Here is a 12,657-nt window from a genome sequence, read left to right as displayed (position 1 = left end):
GTTACAGAGCAGTTACGTGTTGTAACTTTGTTAATGAACAGTTTATTGTAAAGTATATATGTATATAGCAAACCATTCTTTTGCCAGATTGGGTGATTTACAGAACATAGCTAAATTATATTACCAAGTTACCAAATTTTAACACTTTATCCCAATCGAAGGATGACAATTTAGACGTCCTTAGGTATTAGCCTAAATAATTTATCCAAAGAAGAGTACGAAAATAATCATAATAAAATAACTTTGTTTGAATACCACTTTATTGTATATATTTGTAACCAACCGGTTTCAGTTCAACCCGAACCTTCATCAGGGTTAATAAAAACATATGTTTTTATCTATATTTTTATCATTGATAAAAACCTTAAATGGAAAGATCACATCTGTCGTACAATAAAGAAATTTGGGAAATTAATTTATATTTTCTTACGATTCAAAAATTTCTTATTAATGAAAAATCTATACTCAATATATTATGCATTAGTACAGTCTGTTCTTCAATATGCCATTATCAATTGGGGAGCAGCTTACACAACTAGCCTGACCCCCCATAGATATTGTTAAAAAAGTCATAATAAAAATAATTCTAAAAAATCTTCCAGACTTTCCCGCTGAACGCGTATTTGAAAAATTCAAAGTTCCTACATTCAAACACTTCTTTATAAAAAAAAACAATTATTCAAATTATTAAAGAAAAAGATAAATTTAGTACTCGTTCATAACTGAAAATCGAACCAGACTTAAATATATATTTGCATGCCCTAAACTACACACTTCTTTTGCCCAGCACCATTATACCCACCAAGGAAAACATTTATTTCATAAATTACCGGAAGAAATTAGAAGCAATAAAGATAAAAAACAAATATTGAACTGTATAAAAAAATATTTTTGTGAAATCGTTAACAAAACAAATTATTCCCTAGTTTCACTTGAAAATCTCGCAAATTATCCCACTATACTCTACTTATCCTCCATAATATATATTTTTTCTTCCTTCCAAATACAATAATTTGTATGGATTCTATTTTTGTAATTCTTTTTACTTTGCAATCTAGTTATATAATTTTTTCGAAAATGTACACTCCTCTTCCATCCACAAGCAAATGCTTTTAGCGGAAGTGTAGTATAAATGTAAACATTGTATATTTATTGTAAAAAACACAAATATTAAACAAATTAAAAAAATAAAATAGTAATAATTATTGGTCAGTGGCTGAGTTGGCATCGCGATTAGGTCCGACCAAGGCGTCTTACGTTCAATTCCACAGCAAAGTCCTCCATCATGACACAAGCAACATTTTCCGCTAACTGTGGTTGTAGTTGAAAATATATAGTTTTCGTAACCCGGGAATGTTTGTCTTTCTTAAAAATATGGATACATATATTAATTAGATAAAGAGGCAAAGTGAACTCTTATTGAAGTCGAAGAAATAGATTGCAAATTTAAGAATTTCCCCCTTGCGACCTATTTATATGTTTATGCTGACTGTAAAAAACCACAGAGGTATTAATAACCCGAAAAACCACGAAAACATAGAAAAAACCATGCATCTGGCAACACTGGTTGAAGCTTTCTAGCAACTAGCGATGCGAGTCAGGAGTCGAGAGTCCTTTGATTTATTTCTCAGTGCGCAGAACCTATGGGTATATTTCGAGGTGTTCCTTTAAATTCAGGTAATTTATTTTACAATAACTTCACGAAGGCCCCGAGGAAAATAATCCTCGAAACCATGCATGCGCATTTGCTCGAGTCACCACTGAAGTAGATACCTTATTTTCATTCCAGGGAGCATTGTAATGGTAACATTAGATTCTAAAGATGACTTCAAAACAGCTGTTCAACAATGTCCTTAGACACACAAATAAAGCAGATAAACAAAGTTTCATATGCTCATCTATCATTTCCTCTTCACAAACACGTCGGTTGGTGTGCGGTGATGCTGCAGACGTAACTAATGGGCTGCTCGGAGGATGGCTGGAACTCCGCTTTATTTATTTTCAACGGTGCATATCCATTGAATTAAAATATAAAAGATGAGACATGTGTCTTCGTTAGTAAGCAATCAAATAAATTGAATCCATGTATCGATAACCTAGCGCACACATGTGTTAAGTGCAGTTTTAAGAAAAAAAAGTATGATAAAAAGCGGACATTCACATTAATTTTATTGTTTTACATTTTATAATTAACCTGGAGTATTCTTAAAAGTTATTTTTTTTTAATTGTTACCATCGTATTTTTAAATTTATTTGTATCATCGATATGATTATTCCGTTTTTTTAACATTAGCTCCACACAGGGGCCCCTTAGGAAATTTCTTTTTCTAAGGACCTTTTTATATCTTTGGGGATGCTGTGTGGAAATTTTTTTAAAGGAAAAGAAAGAGATGAAAATCTGGGAAGAAAAAAAAGTATGAGGTATGGGCAGGAATTTGGGGGTCAGTGTATCCAGAAATGACGGACTTTTGAAATCATTCGTCTCACTGCAGTATTTGATCAATCTTCAACCCGTCGCTCCAAATCTAGCCCGCCACACAGTCGGTGGACAGCTAGACAATCCTCATTCCATGAACCCGGGAACCCCTGTTAAGTCACCAAACGTAGCGAACAACTTGAGGTGAGCTATGGCTGAGGTTTTATTTATCCAATGAATGGTTCCCGGGGCAGCGGTACCCATATCCGCCTCCCAAATTAATCACAGCTGAATTAAAAAAGATTTTTCAGAACGATCTAGGAATTAAAGTTTATCTTGTACACAAAACTATTAAAAATGGTAAAACTGCCCCCACGACCTTTTATGCTTACATGCACCTCAAAATCTGTGATATTCTCCGTAACATATTGTTGCATAACCGTCTTATGGAGAACATGAATTAATAAGAATAATCACTACTTATCGACCCTTTTCGCAACAAAACATTTCCGTTCACGTATGAATCTAATATCGGAATTTGGTCAAAAAAATTGTTAAAAATTATCAAAACTACTTAATCTTTCTCTACCCCTCCAACAAATCAATTTTTTAAATGATCATTGTTCTTACGAAGTGGTTATCCATCTACTTTCAGATGACGCACATATATTTTTTTAGTTGGCTATTAGACTAAAATAATTATCCCATCAACGAAGCGAAAGCTATACAAGGTACTGGCGGTCTAGTTCAAAACGATAACTTTAAAATATCAGATGAATAGGCGTAACTACCAATGATTTTATACCGCACTTCATAATGCAATAAATAAGAAATCGACAAACGCTGGCAACACTGGTTCATCTGTCTACGAATTAACATTCCTAAACGTCAAACGGCTACGAATAAGTTAAAAATACTAATAAATTGACAATGTCGAATTGAAATATTACTATAATATGCATTGACAGTCCGCGTATACTTTTAACACTAATAATGAAGTTAATTAGTTCGGCAGGTCTGTAGTAAGACATAACTAACAAGTTTAGTTTCTTAGAGCTTCGTATGGGTCATGTATACGATTTCTCCCAATTTCAGGAGCTTCGTTAATTCACCTCCACGCATTAATAAACCAGTTATTTTATGTTTAGTTATACAAAAGAGATCATTCAAAAAAATTGGAAATTGACAGCTTATCCAACACATTGGAGGCTGCGCTAAAAGCAGTGACCTTTATCTACCGACTGTCGGAATGATATTCTGAACATGCTCGCAAATAACTGACCATAGATGACGGATTTTGTCAATATCTTATTGATATAAGGTTTATAAAACTACAAATAATATTTTAACTTTACAAAAAAGACGCACATTGTCAGACCTGTTGTTTCTACATAATCTGCTAAATAATAAAATCGATGGTCCCGAATTGCTATCCATCATTGTTTAAATGTTCCAACGAGGCGTACCAGGCACACTACACTTTTTCATATGGAAGCCAACAATGCGGCAAACAACTCAGTAATTACTCGCGCAATCACAACTTACACCTATTAAGAAAAATTACTACATTTAGACATTTTTCATGATTCCTTTCTAACATACAAAACTAACTTATTAAATTTTTTAGCATGACATATTTCAAAAATATTTTCACATCATTTTTCAAAACTTCTATGTATTAACAGTCAATTACAATTCGTGAGCTTATTATAATTCTTGTTTTCAATTCATTTATTATTTTCTATCCACAAACTTCCTTCCTTTTATAACAATCTCAGGCGAAATTACGTTATGATATTTTATGGACATGCGTAATAGGTACTACAACTATGTAATAACGAAAAATATCCTTAACAGTATCTTACTGTGTATGTCTTAATAAATAAATAAAAAATACCCATGTCTTATTAAGATATTGTTTGTTAGTCTTACGATGTGTGTCCGGCATTATTAAGTGCGGTTATTAATATTGACGTACAAATCTATCACTACTCGTTGGGTACATGCAAAATGTGATGGGCGTTGTTCTTGCAGCAGTTCAAGGAACCAATCTAGTGTTTGGTTAAACAATGGATTTACCAATTTGAAATGGTCTTCTCGAGCGTTACTATTCTTGACTTAAACTTCAACTGCGTTATGCGGATCTTGAAATAACACAACATTTCAACTTCCAAGATGAGAGTTTGTTTTAGAGGGTCTTGTGTTGCAAACCATCTTGTCCATTGAAATTGCGACTTACAAAACATGCCTTTTTAGTTGCGGTCGCTAGAGCGTTAAAATCTCTTCTAAAAGGCGGAAAATTAGTTATTTTCATTTATAAAGCCTTTCAAAACTTTTAAAATTTTCTTGAAATGTGGACCATCTCAGTGGTTCGAACGATTTCCCCATATAAAACATTTAGGAGTGTACATTTTTTTAAGCTGTTTTAATTCGTAATCCGTGACTGTATTTACTATGGATTTTACAAACTGGAGACACATTTCTGTTAAAGCAGTTCTTTTGTCCGATTGTTTAAAAAAAGAGAATATTCTGGTGTTACGAATAACTAAGCAATATTTTCATTTCTAATACTATCATCATTATAGTGGAGAAATTATCTATGGAATCCATGCAGAATAATATTAATATTCTAACCTTAATTATTATTTTTATTGAGTTATGTTATTATAGCCTTCTAGTAACTATATTTCGTGTCATTGAACACATCTAAGATTTCCGCGAAAGTATTGCCAACTGAATGCAATCTAGGTAAAAGTGAGTATGTAAATGACTCAGTCTTGAAGTTGTTGTTGCAACAAAAAATCGACAAAATAGAATCGAGTAGTTCCAGCTAAACTCAGTAAATCAGGGCTGTCTATATAATTATAGATAGCCCGGGTTTACTATATATATATTGACAACACTTTTAAACTATTGTTTCCATCTAGTGAATGTGCGCCGGAGTTAAAGGCAGACAGATTTCACCGAAATTATTAATTTTACTAAATATATATTTGTTTAAATTTACATTTACAAATCTTACGTACGGTAGGCTCATTATAAAATTACTAATTTCGAATTTAAGTGTCATCATACCTTTTAAAATTGGAGTTGTTTTATACCTACCTATTATATAATATTAATTAATTATTTTCTACATTGGAACTGATATGTCGAATATTCAAACTATGAGTGATTTTTCACGGGTCTGCGCTAGGTGTTTTATAAAAAAACAATTGTCAAAACGTGAACATCTCATAAAAAAGGAGCACAGAAATGTCATGGGGTAATTTGCGTGAATTTCAACAAACATTTAATGCTCATTGACAGTAGTTGTTAAAAATAACACAACGAGAAAAAATTAAATATGTTATTTTTTCATAATTTTCACGGTTCTGCACAAGTAATATTATATTATCATCTTACATTTGACTCCTTTGACTAGACGACTGTATTTGGTTTTCCATAAATAACGTTTTGGCTAAATTTCAACCAATGATTCGTAACACATGATAAAATTTCAAAGACATCTTCAAAGCAAAACGTCATAAATTTGTTTGAAGTATTAATGTTATTATATTATCACGAGAACAAATATGTTTCAGCACAATAAAGAACCAACTGAAAGACAAAATGATATGATAAATGGGTGTTCAAATTCCTTCATCTGAAATAGAGTCGGATTCGAAGAACTTGTCTAGAATCTAAAAGCTTTGAATGTTATACATTTTTAACTTTTGCCTCCTATCGCCAACAGGCATTCTCTTTATGTTCATGCTTTCTGTGTTCTTTCAGCGTAACCTTGTCCTCAAAAGAATCTGTGTTTTTTTTTCTTAAGTGTGTTCTTATTTGTGCAGTTACATTAATACTCTCCGATTTAACTTGGTTATCTGATGATGATGTTTGAGGAGGTTATAAATGAGAAAAATATCAACCCGTAAAAAACAAAGTTTTTTAACTGTAATACATATATTTTAAACTGTCGCATATTGATTGATTCAATTTTAGAAGTTTTCTTTTGTTTGATTTTGAACCTTCCTACCCAGGTCTACAACTTTACCAACCTCGCCAAATACCAATCTGGTTGGACCGACAAGTATTTTGTTTTTTATCTTCCAAAATGTCATCAGATTTCCGAAAAATGCGAATATGATTTCCACCAAAAGATGATAGAATGCTTTGTCATCGACAATGAGTCTATTTAATAGTTGGCGGGAAGTAGGTTAATTTCCGCTTCCAAGATTCCCGAAAACAAAAGTGACATTCAGAAATAGATGTTTGTAAAAAGAGTGAACAACGTTCCTGAAAAGTGAGTAAGAACATACAAGAATGAGTCGTAAAAATGAGGCATTCTCATGCTAAAACTATCAACCGTGTTCATGAGAATATAATATACCTATCTTCATTTCAAAGGTTCTTCAATATGCCTTGTCTCAGGATAAAATTCCACAAACCTGTAATTTTACGTAACAAAATTACACCGTTAGATACGGATATATGTATTGAAACTACACAGTACGTCAAAACCTAACGTTAACTAACTTTTGTTTTTGTTCTGATATGAAATTTGTCTAGCACACTCTTAACATTCAAATTTTAAACCTACGTGTTAAAAACAGTTTTTTTTTGACATGTGTAATTTTATTATAACGGTACGTCAAATTCACAAGATAGAATGAACCTTTTAAAATAAGGATATGATGTTATGTAAGCGCATCTTTAAAATATTACCAGTTAGAACATATTTGTTGAATGACCAAAAATTATTGCGAAATTGTGATAATTGATAAAGAATTTATGTAAGTTTGTGAAAACCCAAACATGAAGTATACGGGTACGCGAAAAAAAAGAGTATTGATGATTAATTAAAAATCTGTTAAAAACGATATAGTCTGCCGTTTCCAAATAAATGTTTAGTATTCTCATAATTTACCGGAACACGTGTTCATGCACCTGAGTTTGTCCTGATAGTACACAATAACGAAATGCGAAAATATTAGAATTTTTATGAACACGTGTTCCGACATCGCCATAATATATATTCGTGGTTTGTGATACTATATTAGGAAACCTGTCAATTCACTCGTTAAAGGCCTGAAGTCCAGTTTTTAATTTATTGTTATTAAGTTTAATTTGTAGAACTCCATTTTATTTTTTTATTTTTTTATATATACAATAATATTATTATTGGGTTTATAAAAACAGTTTATTTTTAAACAAGTTCTGCTGTGTAATTATTATTACGCGTGACAGCTGTTTCGCCCTCTAAAGGCATTATCAAACTGTGGGTAGCCCACTTACAGACGATATATTTATATTATTTCTAGGTAGGTATTTTAATTTCAATTACTGATTTATTAATTGATTTCTGTGTAAAAATGTTAGAAATTATTGATGGTTATTACCCTAGTAAAGTTTCCCCAATTAGTGTAATGTTTAAATTTGACTGAATGTCTTAATGTTAGTTATTCCCAAACGATGACTCATAGGGTTATTTTAATAGTATAATTAAGTACTTCAATGTGCACTCGTATTTGCACTACGTTTGAAGATATCTAGTAGGGGTGAACGAATTATATTGGTTTGTTCATTAATTAGAATAGCTTTCGGATTATTAGAATTTTTGTTAATTTCTAACTGCTCTAAAAGATTCAGTTTACGGCCTTTATTTTGTACGTGTAACGGAGTTGGTTTATTATTATCATTAAGTGAGTGATTTTCATCTAGGAGATGTTTGGCAAATTGAGATTGTATTTTATTATTATTTTTAAAAGATCTTATATGTTCTTTGAACCTAGTGTTAAAGGACCGGCCCGTTTGTCCAACATAAACAGCGTTGCATTCGTCACGCTGGAGTTTATAAATGCCACTATTTTGTAATTTGAGTACCTTACTTTTTGAGTTTTTAAGAGATGATCCTAAGTTGTTATTTGTGCGGAAGGCAATATCTAAGCCACATTTTTTGAGGACTTTGGCAATTTTATTAGATGTCTGTCCGATGAATTCTAAACACCCGAATTTATTATTCGTCTTATTATTAGTCGCTGGGTAAATTAATTTAAGGTTATTTTTGTGTTTATTATTATTAATTATTTTTTTCGATGTCTCTACCCTTGAAGCCATTATTTTTAGCAATAGTTAGGATTGTATTTTTTTCCTTCTCGTATGCTTTCTTGTCGAGTGGGATGTTAGTAAGCCTATGCACCATTGAGTGGTAGGCAGATAATTTATGTGACCATGGATGTAAAGATTTATAATTAATGGTCGTATCTGTAAACGTAGGCTTACGGAAAATTTCGAACGTATGTTTATTATTTTCTCTACCGATTGTTAGGTCTAAAAAATTAATTTTCTTATTACACTCTCTTTCAACCGTAAAGCAGATTTTACGGTTGATGGAGTTAGCAAATGTGACAAAAAGATCTAATTGTCTGTTGGTGCCTTTCCAACAGACCAAAATGTCGTCAACATAACGAACATAGTAAATGATGTGTTTGCTAAAGATTGAATTTAAAATTTGTTTTTCAATGTAATCCATGAATATTTCTGCAAGAAGTGGACTGAGGGGCGATCCCATTGGTAATCCGTCGTTTTGTTGATAGAATTTATTGTTAAACTCAAAGTAGTTGGTTTCCACACAAATTTTAAATAGATCGAATAAGTTCGAGAGAATTTTTAACGCTATGTTTTGGGGAGAATTTAGTATGTTGTTTGAAAAGAAAGTTAAGTTTTTTGGCGAGTATTGTCGTTGGGGCGTTTATAAAAGAAACAACGGGACGTATGGGGATATTATCCTTGTGAATTTTAGGTTGTCTGTATAATGCAGGAGCCCTTGGATTCATCACCATTGCACTTCTTCTAGCGTATTTATTTGGGAATATTGATTGGCAATTATTTATTAGGTTGCGCACGTTTACTAAAATTTTGTCCGTTGGGTCCTTTTTTAAGATTTCAAAGTCTTCTGGTTTTAGGAATGCTTCTACTTTATTTAAGTAATCAATTGTGTTTAATATAACGACGGAATTCCACTTATCCGCTTTAGTAATTGTGAGGTCGTTATTTTTAATTTTGGCTTTAATATCATTTAAAATTGCCGTTTCTTTTATATTGAACTTATTTTTATTTTTACTGGTTGATTTCAAAGTTTTTCTCAATATATCCGCTGTTATTTGTTTAGGTAAGCCGTTATTTTTTATTTTAGACAGAGAAATTTCTGTGTCGATTGCCAAACATTCAATTTGTTTTTTAGTGATATCTGAATTTATTTTATATTTGAAGCCTTTATCTAGTAAATTTATTTCATTTTCTTCAAAAGTTTCACCTGATAGGTTAATAGTTTTTATATAAAACTCCGTATTTGTATTACTTTGATATTCATTGACTTTTACATTTTTATTTTTAGATTCGACAAGTTTTTTAAGTTTATTTTCCTGAGTTTTGAATTTATCAGATATAATTCCGCCGATGTGTTCACGAGTATCGTAATCCAGGGTATCAAATTCCCATGGATGCAGTTTAAAAGTTAATTCCGAATGCAATACCTTGATGTAGTGAAGTATTGTGTCCCTTTTCCGACAACATTCCTCAGTCTCCTCCTTCAATCCAGTTTTTAACCTACTGGCCCGCTCTCTGTCACTCGCCGAATGTTGTAGGCAATTTTAGTAGAAATAATTTCATAATATTTATACAAACAAAATAAGTGTAATTTAATATGATGGCTTTAGACTAATAATAATTAACGTTTTACTGTCGTCCTTTTTTGTAACAAATAGTGTTAATGATATCCTCACTTGGATCTTTGGTGGCGAGGATTTCATTTAAATATTTATTTGAATAAAGATACTTCATAATAGTTACTGAAAGATTTACGAATACATTATGTGTAGTTTTTTTAATGCGTTTGAGTAGTTTCTTTTTCAGTCTGTATTTAGTGTGGGTGTGCGGTTTTCTGTATCTGATCTCCATATGTTTTGTAATCAGATTTTTATTTAAGATTTAAATGTTAATGTTTTTATGATTATGATTATGTTTAGTCCGAATCTCTGGGAGTCAAGCACTTAAAACTCATAGTACAGGGTTTTCCAATAAGAGGTGTTATTTTGATATTCAATCGTAAAAGATCAATGGTTTCGTTGCTTGTGTGGCACGAAGCGCCATCTTGTTGAAATTAAACGTTGTCTAGATCAATACTATCCAATTCCGGCCATAAAAAATCATTAACCATCTCTCGATAGCGCAATGCATTCACCGTAACTGTTGCTCCAGCATCATTTTCGAAAAAGTAAGGTACAATGACTCCGCCGGACCATAAGCCGCACCAAACAGTCACACGTTAAGGAAAAGGAGGAACTCTTGGGTTTTCTGAGCACCAGACATTGACGAAGCCACCGAGGTGGAAATGGGTCTCATCACTCAAAATGATTTGCATTTGATTCACTCAAGTGAATTTTAATAATTTCAATGCGTTGTTGAAGCGTGTATCGTTCCATTTTTATTAATGGCGTAGTTTCTACTTGTCAAATGTCAAAAAATAACAGCTTCAAAAGTAACATCTACCAAAATAGCGGGCTATTCAAAATAACACCTCTTATCGGAAAACCCAAGAAGCTTGATTGTCCAAATGTTGTATTCGTAGTTGCTTGTTGGATTTGTTTTTGACCCTGAGATCTGTTTTTACTAAAATTAGTTGTTATGTATTGTATTATATATTTATCAATGTTTTTCCAGAGATATTTTGAACTTTCTATCAACTATTTCTGCTATACAATCATGTTTCGTAAATGTCATGTTGTCTCTAAGAAATAAATAAATTTGTATTATCTTTCTCCATATTTTCAACTCACACACTGGGCGGTCCTAAGAGAGCTTACAGCCTGCCACGGAAGCAATAACTATTTTAATAATAATAGATATATTATTGGCCTAATAAAAGTGTGCAATCGACATAAAGTTAACACTAAACACGATATTACGATTTATCACTTAATATAATTCGTCTGGTACGGACCATAAAACATGAATTCTCGTGGGAAGGAGGGACGGTGACGGGAACAAGGCACATTGGAAGTTATTCTTTGAAGATGGTTTTATTGTGCTCTTAAAATAATTATTACAGCGCACCAAAGGAATTGTTGAAAATTATTCTACTGCATTCTGAGAAAAGAGAAATCATTCATTGGAAATCGCTTGTGCTCTTTCGGCTAATGACATTCACTATTGTATCAGGGAGATATGTCGACGACTAAGCAGCATCAGTACGATAAACTGAGCTTTCAATTTCAGTTTGTCAATTATTTTCTTCTGGGGAAAGTTTTTACATGATCTCGGTATGGAGCATAATGTTTGCATAATATAAGTGTGTACAGTCCTTCTCACTAGGATTTCCTGTTCTGAGGCAGTCTGTGGTTTTATTTATAATTTCTTTGTATTTAGTTTCTATTTATCTTAACAAAACTTTCATAATGTTTGTAAGTTGATTATCACTTTGTTCTCTCAACCATGTTTTTAATTTTGTTGTAAATATATTAATTTAAGATGATTTTTAGTGATGGTTTTTCGATATCGCAATAAAAAGTCGCATTTTTTCGGCTACACTGACATATTTTATTATGGTCCTAGCATAGTCTTATCGACAACTAAGCAGAATCGATGAGACGAACTAAGCTGCCGAATCAATACATGCTAAATGTATCGATGTTTTTATCAATGTCGATAAGAACATTGCCAGTTAAGGTTGTTTGTCATTTACAAACGTCAAAGTCGAGATTGTTCCTTTTTTCATTTCATTTATTTATTTTGTATTATTTTATATATGGCAGATAGAATTTTGTATAAACCGTTTTGTTCGACTGAAATATATAATAAAACTAGCTGACATGTACCCAGCGTTGCTCGAAGACTCGCGAATGGTTTTGGGTAAAGTTTTGAAGTTTTTAATTCTATTGAATCTGTCAACTGCATGCGTTTAAAAATTGAAAATACTTTTATTGTATTATAATAAGTAATTGTTTCACTTGATCGTGCCATGACTTCGTCGGGCGTCTTCGACTTCTTCAATCATTCACTTCCAAGTCATGCATTGTCCTCACACCTCTTTCTTTTTTCATCACATACGCCATTTATATCACAAATAATTATTTCAGTAGTGTCTTCCACCATTCAATTGATATTTTTAGCGTTAAAAAACTGTATTATATCGACTGTAATTCGACTTCCTATCTAATTCCAGTGCAGAAATAAGAGTTAAGTCTTCCTCGGGCGTC

The 12,657-nt window shown here is 32.1% G+C and overlaps 1 protein-coding gene across 1 annotated transcript in view; it reads left to right on the top strand.

Moving 5' to 3' along the window:
• Nucleotides 1-12,657, top strand: part of LOC149410399 (uncharacterized) — an 892,605-nt gene that overhangs the window by 329,567 nt on the left and 550,381 nt on the right.

Source organism: Hesperophylax consimilis, chromosome 28, assembly GCF_061612785.1.
Source record: "Hesperophylax consimilis isolate HC1 chromosome 28, BYU_Hcon_1.0, whole genome shotgun sequence".
Classification (NCBI taxonomy): domain Eukaryota; kingdom Metazoa; phylum Arthropoda; class Insecta; order Trichoptera; family Limnephilidae; genus Hesperophylax; species Hesperophylax consimilis.
The sequence above is the reverse complement of the archived record's forward strand: the minus strand, read 5'-3'. Positions and strand labels throughout refer to the sequence as shown.